This window comes from Equus caballus, chromosome 14 (genome assembly GCF_041296265.1).
Source record: "Equus caballus isolate H_3958 breed thoroughbred chromosome 14, TB-T2T, whole genome shotgun sequence".
Classification (NCBI taxonomy): Eukaryota; Metazoa; Chordata; class Mammalia; order Perissodactyla; family Equidae; genus Equus; species Equus caballus.
Genome location: NC_091697.1, coordinates 32,001,998 through 32,011,122, shown reverse-complemented (window position 1 = coordinate 32,011,122; position 9,125 = coordinate 32,001,998).

Genomic DNA, 9,125 nt, shown 5'->3' with positions numbered 1-9,125 from the left:
TGCATCCATGACACCATCTCTAGTTTGTTCAGAGCTCCCAGGGAATTGGTTGGTAAACAGGGCAGGGGCTCAGGTGAAGTGAGGGAGGTGAGTGAAGCACTTGCCTAGCATGCAAAATTTAAAGGACACAAAAAATTCAGTAGTTAGGATAAATGATATTTAAATACAATACTTTTAAAAATAGAAATTAATGTGAAAAAATCCACAGTGCCATGCTCGAGTCTGAGGCAAAATGAAAAATCGGTAACACTGACCCTGTCTTTCTTTTAAAGTTTTGACGTCACCATGAATTTTCCATTAACTTTGATTTCTTAAAAAACAGTGCAATAAAATATTCTTTATCTTGATTGTTGAGTTTTTTGGCATCTCCTGTCATGGATGCTAGATGGTCAATAGCAAGCAGGGAGGTAGGAGGCCGAGAAAATTAAGAGTAAGGATTCACCACCTAAATTTGGTAGGTTTTCTAAACTTTATTATATATCAGCTAAGTATGGTAGGTAAGAACTGATTCTTTTAGCCTCGTTTGATGAGGAGAACAAGGCACAGTGTGGTAAAACGTTTTGTGTGATGAGTCAGCGCTAGAACGATGTCTTCTTAATTCCCAGGTCTATATTATTCTTGCCACAGTTTGGGTAATTTCTTGGCTGACATTTATGATTTCCTTCTCTCTTTCTTTTATTACTTTATTTTCGTGGCTGTTTCTAGTTTGTATAAGAGTGGGAATGTGTAAGGATGTGAATTTAATTGTCTTTTTTCTTATTTGCCGATGTTACTCTCACTCATATGTAAAAGCAGAAAAACAGTTGCTGCACCATTGCTTTGCTATTTGCACTATTGCTTTTTTTGGGGAAAAAATTCTTGCCTACGTTTAGTCCCAACATCTAAACACAAGAGCTGATAGATTCTGGTAGAAGTCATCATTTACATTTTGATTTAATTATAGTTTAATTAGGATATCTTCCATCGGCATTTTTTTATTTTATTTTTATGGATAAATGATTCAGTAATGAATTATAGATAGATACAGATAGATGGATGGATAGATAGATAATGAACAGTGGTATGTGTTAAATGTCTCAATTTAAATGAAGGTTACTTTTTGTTTTTCCCAAAGTATTGCCTACTTATAAAATATCAAACATTAGCTAGCAAATGCTGTATTTATGGATGAATTTGGGGCAATTTTTATTATTCATACTTAATATTACCTTCCCATGATCTAATTTTTAATGTACGATTCAGTCCTGATAAATATAAAAAAAAGTAAAAATAATAAGAGGAGAAATTGCTTTAATGCAGTAGCATATGAGGGTCAAACTGTTTATTTTTCTTTGCCCATAATGCGGATGCTTCAGGTAGCTGAACTCCTGCTGGATGTGTAATGATGAGGAACCTTTGGACTGAGCCTATGAAGACACAAACAGTCTTCACAGAGACTAAGTAGGAAAGACCCTATGACTTACGCATGCTGGGCGTGTTCAGAAGATGACAATGTGATCACAGGTCAAGGAGAGGAGGAATAGATATGCCATCGAGGAAGATGACAGCTGGGAGATATGACAAATCCCAAGTAACTAGCCAAAAGGCAATGAATGGGAGAATCCACCTCTAAAATCTGGCTTTGGGTTTAGGACCATGGGCACATGCTGCTGGCGAGATAACAGACCCCCTTTACACAGAATCTGTTTACCTGCGACAGTGGGGTACTGATTGCCTTGGATCTAGAAGAAACTAAATGTTTGTGTCATGTTTGCACTTCACTTGAAGTGACACAGCACAGTGGTTAAGGACACTGAGTGCAACTGGAACGTCAGCTCTTTCACTAACCAGTTGTGCCTTTGGCTAATCCGCCTAACTTCTCTAAAATGAGAGTGGTGACAGTAGTTTCCTCACAGTGTGGTGATGGGCATTAATTGAGATAATAGACTTAGAGGATCTTCCGACAGGGTAGCCAGAGTGATATTCTAAAACATCATAGACACAAGGCCCCTCTGGAGCTGACTCTTGCCTTGCTGACCTGACTATGAGCACTTCCCTTCTTTTACCGTGTTCTAGTCCCTCCGGCTTTTTAATTTTTTTCTGTTTCTTGCACACACAAAATCATTCCTACAGCAAAAATCTTATGCTGACTGTTTCTTCCTCTTGAATATTCTTCTTCCAGCTGTTTACAGAGGCCTCCCCTGACTGCTTAACTAAAACGCAGTCTCTCTCCACCCCAAAGTGATCTCCTATTCCTTTACCCTATCTTATTGTCCCCACAGCCACTATCTGAAATTGTCTATTTCTTTCTAAGAGAGAAAGAAATTTATTTTCTGTCACTATCCCCTTTGCTTCTTTAGGCATGTAAGCTCTGTGTGAGCTTAGACTTCACATGGGACCTTGTCTGTCTCATTCGACATAGGATGCCCAGTATTTAGAATAGTGTCTATAAGTAGGCACTCAATTAAAACTGTATTGAATGACCGAATGAATGAGCACAAAGTTTATTGTTCAAACAAGACTGTCTCTTATTTGTTTCTGTGTTGGTGATACTATTTACACAAACGAGATGGCAAATTTGAGCCTTGTAAGTGTTGTTCAGTGGCTTTGCTCAGTGTAATTCCTCCCTGAGGTCCAGGGGGTAAGGTCCTTTTTTTCTGAGGATTAGAGGACTATTTGCTTTTACTGCCTGGAGTATGTCCTGTCACAGTTGATCATTTGAACTTTCATGGTATTCAAGTGCTGATGTGGCATTTAAGATCTTAATAGCAAAAGTAAAAAGAATATTTACATAGTTCATAAAAGGACACCCTATGCTTCCTTTCTGCATTTTACAGCACCTCATCACGGTGGAGAGTGGATTCAGTGATGCACTAAGTTTTATATTATCTCCAACTTGCACCACAGTTAAATGACCACCCTGGCTTTAAAACTTCTTGAAGCAAATCACCCATTGCCACCAATACTAAGATGAAACTTCTTTTTTAAATCTCAATAAGTCCCCCAAATGTTATGCAAATTGAAAAATACTCCTGTCAAAAGACTGTCAGATAACACCTCTTATTCCCAAGGACTATTTGTAAGCATACAGAAACATCCAGAAAGAAGTAATAAATTGTTCTAGTGCACTGTTCTGGCAGCCATTAATAAATCAATATGAAGGGGAGTTCTGAAGGGCAAAATGTTGCTGTCGGTGGGTGTCCGATTTAATTTTGCTCTAAATTAATATTTCGAATATGATAAGTGAGCTGGCAGGAACAGATTTCATGATTAATTCTATGGAGTCAAAAATGCTTTGATGGCACTTTAATAGCTCCTCACTGATCTAAAAGTGCCTGAAACAGGCTCACGTGGGTAAGCTCACAAATTGCATGATAATGTGGATCCCACCCAAGGAGGAGATTTACTTTTTATTTTCAAATCTCTGGCGTACCTTGGGATAGACGTGTTTTATCATGCAGGCAGAGACGTTTTTATAGCATTGTGAGCCATGGCTGAATGATGCATGTGGAATAAGTGAGCAGAAAGTGCCATTAGAACCCTCCTGTAAGTCCTGCCTCCCTGAAGCCACATAAATCAGCTTTCAATGGAATCATTGCTCCCCTCAAGATGAGGATTCCTAAAATGAAAAAATTCTATTTCAAAAGAACCAGTAAGATACATACAACCTGAGCTCATGGATGGGAAACAAGAACAGAATCTGAGCATTTACTTTGGGTTCAACACTGACCTATAACTGTTGCTAGCGTGATAGGCTTATCGTTACGTGAACTGGGGTGGCTACCACTGAAATTTTGTTAAAAGTTTATTGAGCACATTAAGAATTTTGCTACATGATGTGACATGAAGGATACAGGCAACAGAGTCTCTACACTCATGGAGTTTATATTCCAGCGTGTGAGGGAGATATAATAACACCACATACGGAAAGGCTGAATGAAGGATTAAATAAGTGCTTTGGGATCTTATGGGAGGACAGAATTAGCTCTGTCTGGGGACTTCTGTGCTTCTTCTCATTCTTAAAGAATGAGTAAGACTTTGATGGGAGTGCACAGGTATTTTAAGCAGAGAAAATGAAGGGGAAAAGCATAAAAGGGTGAAAATTCTTGGCATGTTTGAAGAATGATAGGTAGTTCAGTATGACAAGAGCACGGGGGTTAGGGGACAAAAAGAGGCAAGACTGGAAACTTAGTTTGAAGCCAATGAAGGGTTTTAAACCTGATGTTAAAGTGAGCCGTATTCTTGGGCAGTGAAGAATCAGAAATGGCTTCTTGAGGAAGTAGGATCATGATATACACTTTAGAAAGAATACTGCGGAAGCCATGATTATGTTGGGAATTACACTGAAGAAATCGGAGTTTCATCCCTATCCCAGATTTCTGCTCCTCCTGGGATTAGAGGTCCCATTACCTAATATATCTGGAAGAGTAAGTTTGTGGGGAGGCTGATAAGTTTCAGCTTTGGCTAAATTGCATTTCATGACCCTATAGGACATTAGAGGGACCTCAGAATTCATTAGCAATGCAGATGTATGGATGTGAGCTCAGATGAGATGTCTTGGTTGTAGATATAGGTTGGAGATCACCAGCTTGGATGAGATCATGCAGGTAGAGTGGGCAGAGTAGGAGAGAAGACGTCGTGGTCTAAGCCTTCAAGAATATGAACATTTAGGGATGAGCTAGAGAAGAAAAGATCCCAAACAGAAGGAAATCAAACGTGAGGCAGCATTTCAAAAAATAAGGATCAGCAGGGTTAAATATTATCTAGGAGTCAAGTATGAGAAGGACTAAGACCTGTCTATTGGAATAAGCCACAAAGGGAGTTAGGTGGTGGCACACCCATAAAGGTTTGATATAAGTGGAATCTAGACAATAATAAGTAAAAGAAAGTGTGGGAGTTAAGAAGTTGTGAATATAGACAATTTTTTCATTATTATGTTAACCTTTGATCAAAAATATTGAGTCTCCTCCTCACCAGAAGAAAATCCAAACTTGTTACTTTCATATTCAACATTTTTAAAGCCTTTAGCTTAAGTACAGTGTTTTGGGAATAAGCTAAAGCTGAACTGTCTGTGGTCACCACGTGTACCCTTCCTTTCCCTCAAATGAGGGGTGCCTCATGCATGAATTGTGGTCCTTCCTGCCTTGTGAAACTGTGGGTGCTATAGACAGTTATTAAAGTGGAAAGAAATTTCTCTCCCTTAGCAATCATTTTTACATCTACTAAGGGTCCCTTGACTTGAAAGAAAGCTCCTCATTGTCATAATCAATCAGTGTTTATTAAAGAGTTCATGGAATTATTTGCAAGACCCAGTAGGAGAAAATAAAGAATTCGGACTTAAGTTTGACTTGATATGTGGGGTTTAAAAAGAAATTTCTTATCCTTAAATCATCAAAGTTGTCAAACCAGACTATGTGAGAGAGATTTCCTTGACATTCAATCATTTTCTTATTTTCTTGAGAATTTTTTTTGTTGTTCTATGTTTTAAACAATTTAATTTTCTTTTGTCTTGAGCTGAACATTAAAGATTTGGAGATTTGTATTCATGTTTGAGAACTTTGGTTGTAAACTTAGATTAGAGCATTTTATAATATAAAATGTCACCAGCATATTGATCATTATTAGTTCAAGCTCTTTACTTTAAAAAGAATATTTGTTCTAGAGAATTCTACAGGGAACACCTCCTAGTAAGCCTGGATCCTCCTCATAGGTATACCAAAACTTACATTACAATTTTCTTCCATTAACTTCCAGACAGGTCACAAACAATACCAAATAAATGTTCTAGCATTCAAGTGTGTATCTTGAGGCTCCCAATGTGGAGACGTGTCTTGGGACTAAAACTAGTCTTTATGAGAATGTGTTGTCTCTTCTATGTGGATAAATAAAAATAATAAAAGGGAAATGATAAACCAATTCCTTTATTTAGATTGTTTTGAATATAGGCTAAACTTTGAAGTTGGAGATACACTCATTCATCTTTATAGCTCACCAATGCCACAGCAAACATGAAGGAAAAGCATTCGCATGTTTGCTGTTTTTCCTAGAAGTCTGTGTAACATTTAATTTATTTGATGGTTGAGTAAAATGTGGGTAAATGCACATTTGCATTTTTTTTTGTTTTTTTACGTGGGAGTCTGTTTTTTTTATAGGGAGGAAACAAGAAAAGCTAACAGCTTTGATTAGGTCACCCACACTTAATTTTCTTTTAATCTGTTCACTTATTTGTTACCTTTTTCTTTCTTTACCTTTGCCATTTCAAATTACACATCAGTGAAGTTTAAGATCATTTATTCTGCATTGGCATTAAACTTTGGCTATTAATATTCATTGAGATCCTTGAAAATTGATTAGTAATTAAGTTCCAAAGACTTATCTGTGAAGCTGTTCATTCACTCTTCTTTTGTTTAATAGTCTTCATGTACATAGCATCATTCACTTATTTTCTCACTCCTCTCTCAAGGATCTCCCAACAAATTATTGCTTAACAAACTCGTGTATTTTTGGCTTCACTGGCATTTCTAAGCTGTGTAGCTATGAATCTCATATCTAAGTTTGTAAATTAATGGGTAAGGGAAACATCCAGGCTCATATGAATGAATCTCTTTTTGTGTGCTTTAGATCTAACAAAACTGAAGTTTAAAGATGAAACCTGTTTTGAGGATCAGATGTTCATTTAAGTTGGCTTTGCCGGTTGACAAATCCTGCCTGAGATGCAAGTAATGTAGGGTATGTTCCAAGTCTTCAAAAGCATTTTGATGACTGAGATTTCTCCATCCAAGCTAATAAATTCAAACGTTATATACAAGACACTAAACCCAGCCACCTCCATCTGGCCATTAGCCACGTGGAATACTTGTTTCTTCAGTTTTCCAAAGTTGTTCAGACTTAGAGACGCTGTCTTTTCCTAGAAAGGTCCACAAGAAACTGAAATGTCAAACCAGAATGCTAATTTGTTAATTTACCTGGAGAAATAGAGCTATCAGGAGGTCCAGATATTGTTCTAACTTAGCACATTCTCCCCTTTAGGCCTTGGGGTATCAGGATAGACTTCACAATCATCTCCCAAAATTGCATGAAAAATTGTATGCGCATATGCAAACCTGTCCCCCCCCCCCCCTTGTTGAGAGGGCCACGGCTTTCTTTGAATCTCGAAGAACCCATGCAGTAGGCGAACTGCAAATGAAACCAAATTCTTGAAGATTTCTTGACAAGCATAGAACCAGAAAAAAGGAAAGTCATCAGAAAAGGTAAATGTTTAATGGTACTGCCATTATATAGTACACTTTCCGGGGCAGACAGGATCCCTGTGCCCAGCAGGGTTCCTCCTCCCCAGACAGGCTTTCATGTGTACCCCAAGTGTTTGGTTTTGAGGTATATCTTCTCTAAGGCTTCCATCGCTGATCAAGTTCTCTTCTGTTCCAAAGTCTTTCTTGAGGTATGTTGCCATCCTTAATCTAGTTAAATTCAATTTTTTCAAGCCTGAGAACTCTTCCATATGTTAAAGGTGATGTTATTAGCTGATCTATGTTATATTGGTTTTATATTTTCAATTTCAGAGGACAATCTTTATTGTCTTATTTATACAATTTGGCAGTTAGGTGAAGACAAATCATTATAATCTCAAGGTACTGGCGGCATGAATATCAAGAGTTTTATTCCTTTAGATTCGGAGGCAGCTCCTGTTGTAATTCATTTATCCTTGAAGGAAAAAAATCCAGCTTTGATCAACTCTACTTCACATTTTGAATTTATCTATCCAATTCTTCCTTGAACAGTCATGCCAGATGATTGCCAAGTTTGGCCTTATAGATTCACTCTACTTTATGTTTGTATTCTGCTTTATTAACTTCTGATGTCTGAAAAATTTTTTCTTCCTACTTTCATTGGGTTTATTATGCCATTCTCTTCTCTCTTCCTGAGATAATGTTTGATTTCTTAGCATTCGGCCTTTCTTCTTTTCTATTATATGTATTTAAGGTTATACATTTTCTCAGAGTGTGGTTTTAGCTACATCCCATATGTATTAATATGCAGTATTTTTATCATCAAGTCCAAAATATTTTCTAATCTCAATTATATTTTTTCTCTGATTTAAGGATTATTTAGTTCATTTCTTAATTTCAAACATATAAGAAATTTTTAGTTATCTTTGAACTAATTTCTAAGTTTCATTGTGGTTAGAGATTATGCATGTAGAATTTCAATCTTTTGAAAGTTTTTGAGACTTGTTTAATATTTCAACATATGTAGGTTTACAAAAATATAGCCTGTGTACTTGAAAAGTATATCTTACAGTTGTTGGGAGCAGATATTTATCCGTAGATCAAGAATGTTAATAGTAATCAAATCTTCTCTATCTCTGTTCACATCCTTTGCTGCTGCTTCTATCAATTACTGAGAGAAATATTAAAATCTCTTAAAGTGACTGTCAATTTGTTTATTTGTAGGTCTGCCAATTTTTGCTTTATAAATTCTCCAGATTATGATATCAGATGCATCTAAGTCTAAAATTTTAAATCTTCCTCATGAATTAAAACTTTTGTCATTATGTGGCGAAACTCTCGTCTCCAATAATGATTTCTGTTTTAATATGTATTTGTTCATTATTGGTATAGTCATCTTGGGTTTCGTTCCCTTATTATTTAAAAGATCTATCTTTATTCTATTTTATATTTCTACTTATATGTCTGCTTTCTTAGGTTTTAGAAAAAAGATATAATTTGGGTTTTTTAATTTTGCAATTGTCTTTTAACTGAACATTTATCCATTCATACTTACTGTAATTGGTAATATTTTATTATCTGTCTCTTTAAACATGACAGGCACGTCGTTCAAACCTATATCTGATAATTACAGTATCTAAATTGCTTACTGGTTCTTTACAATATCTGTTGTTTCTGCTGGTTTTCTGTCATGTTGCCTTGTTTCTTCAGATCTAATCATCTTAGACTGCTTGATAGTCATTGCCCTTGAAAATTATTTGTGGTGTTCCCTCAAGTCTAACGATGTATCTACATACCTCCAGAATGACTCTGCCCTGCTCTAGCCACCACCATGTCAGGGCTGGTGTTTCCTTGGCTGACTCAGTCTATGTATTGTCTTGGTTACAAATTCCCATGGGGTCGTGTCTATGCCCACAGTTC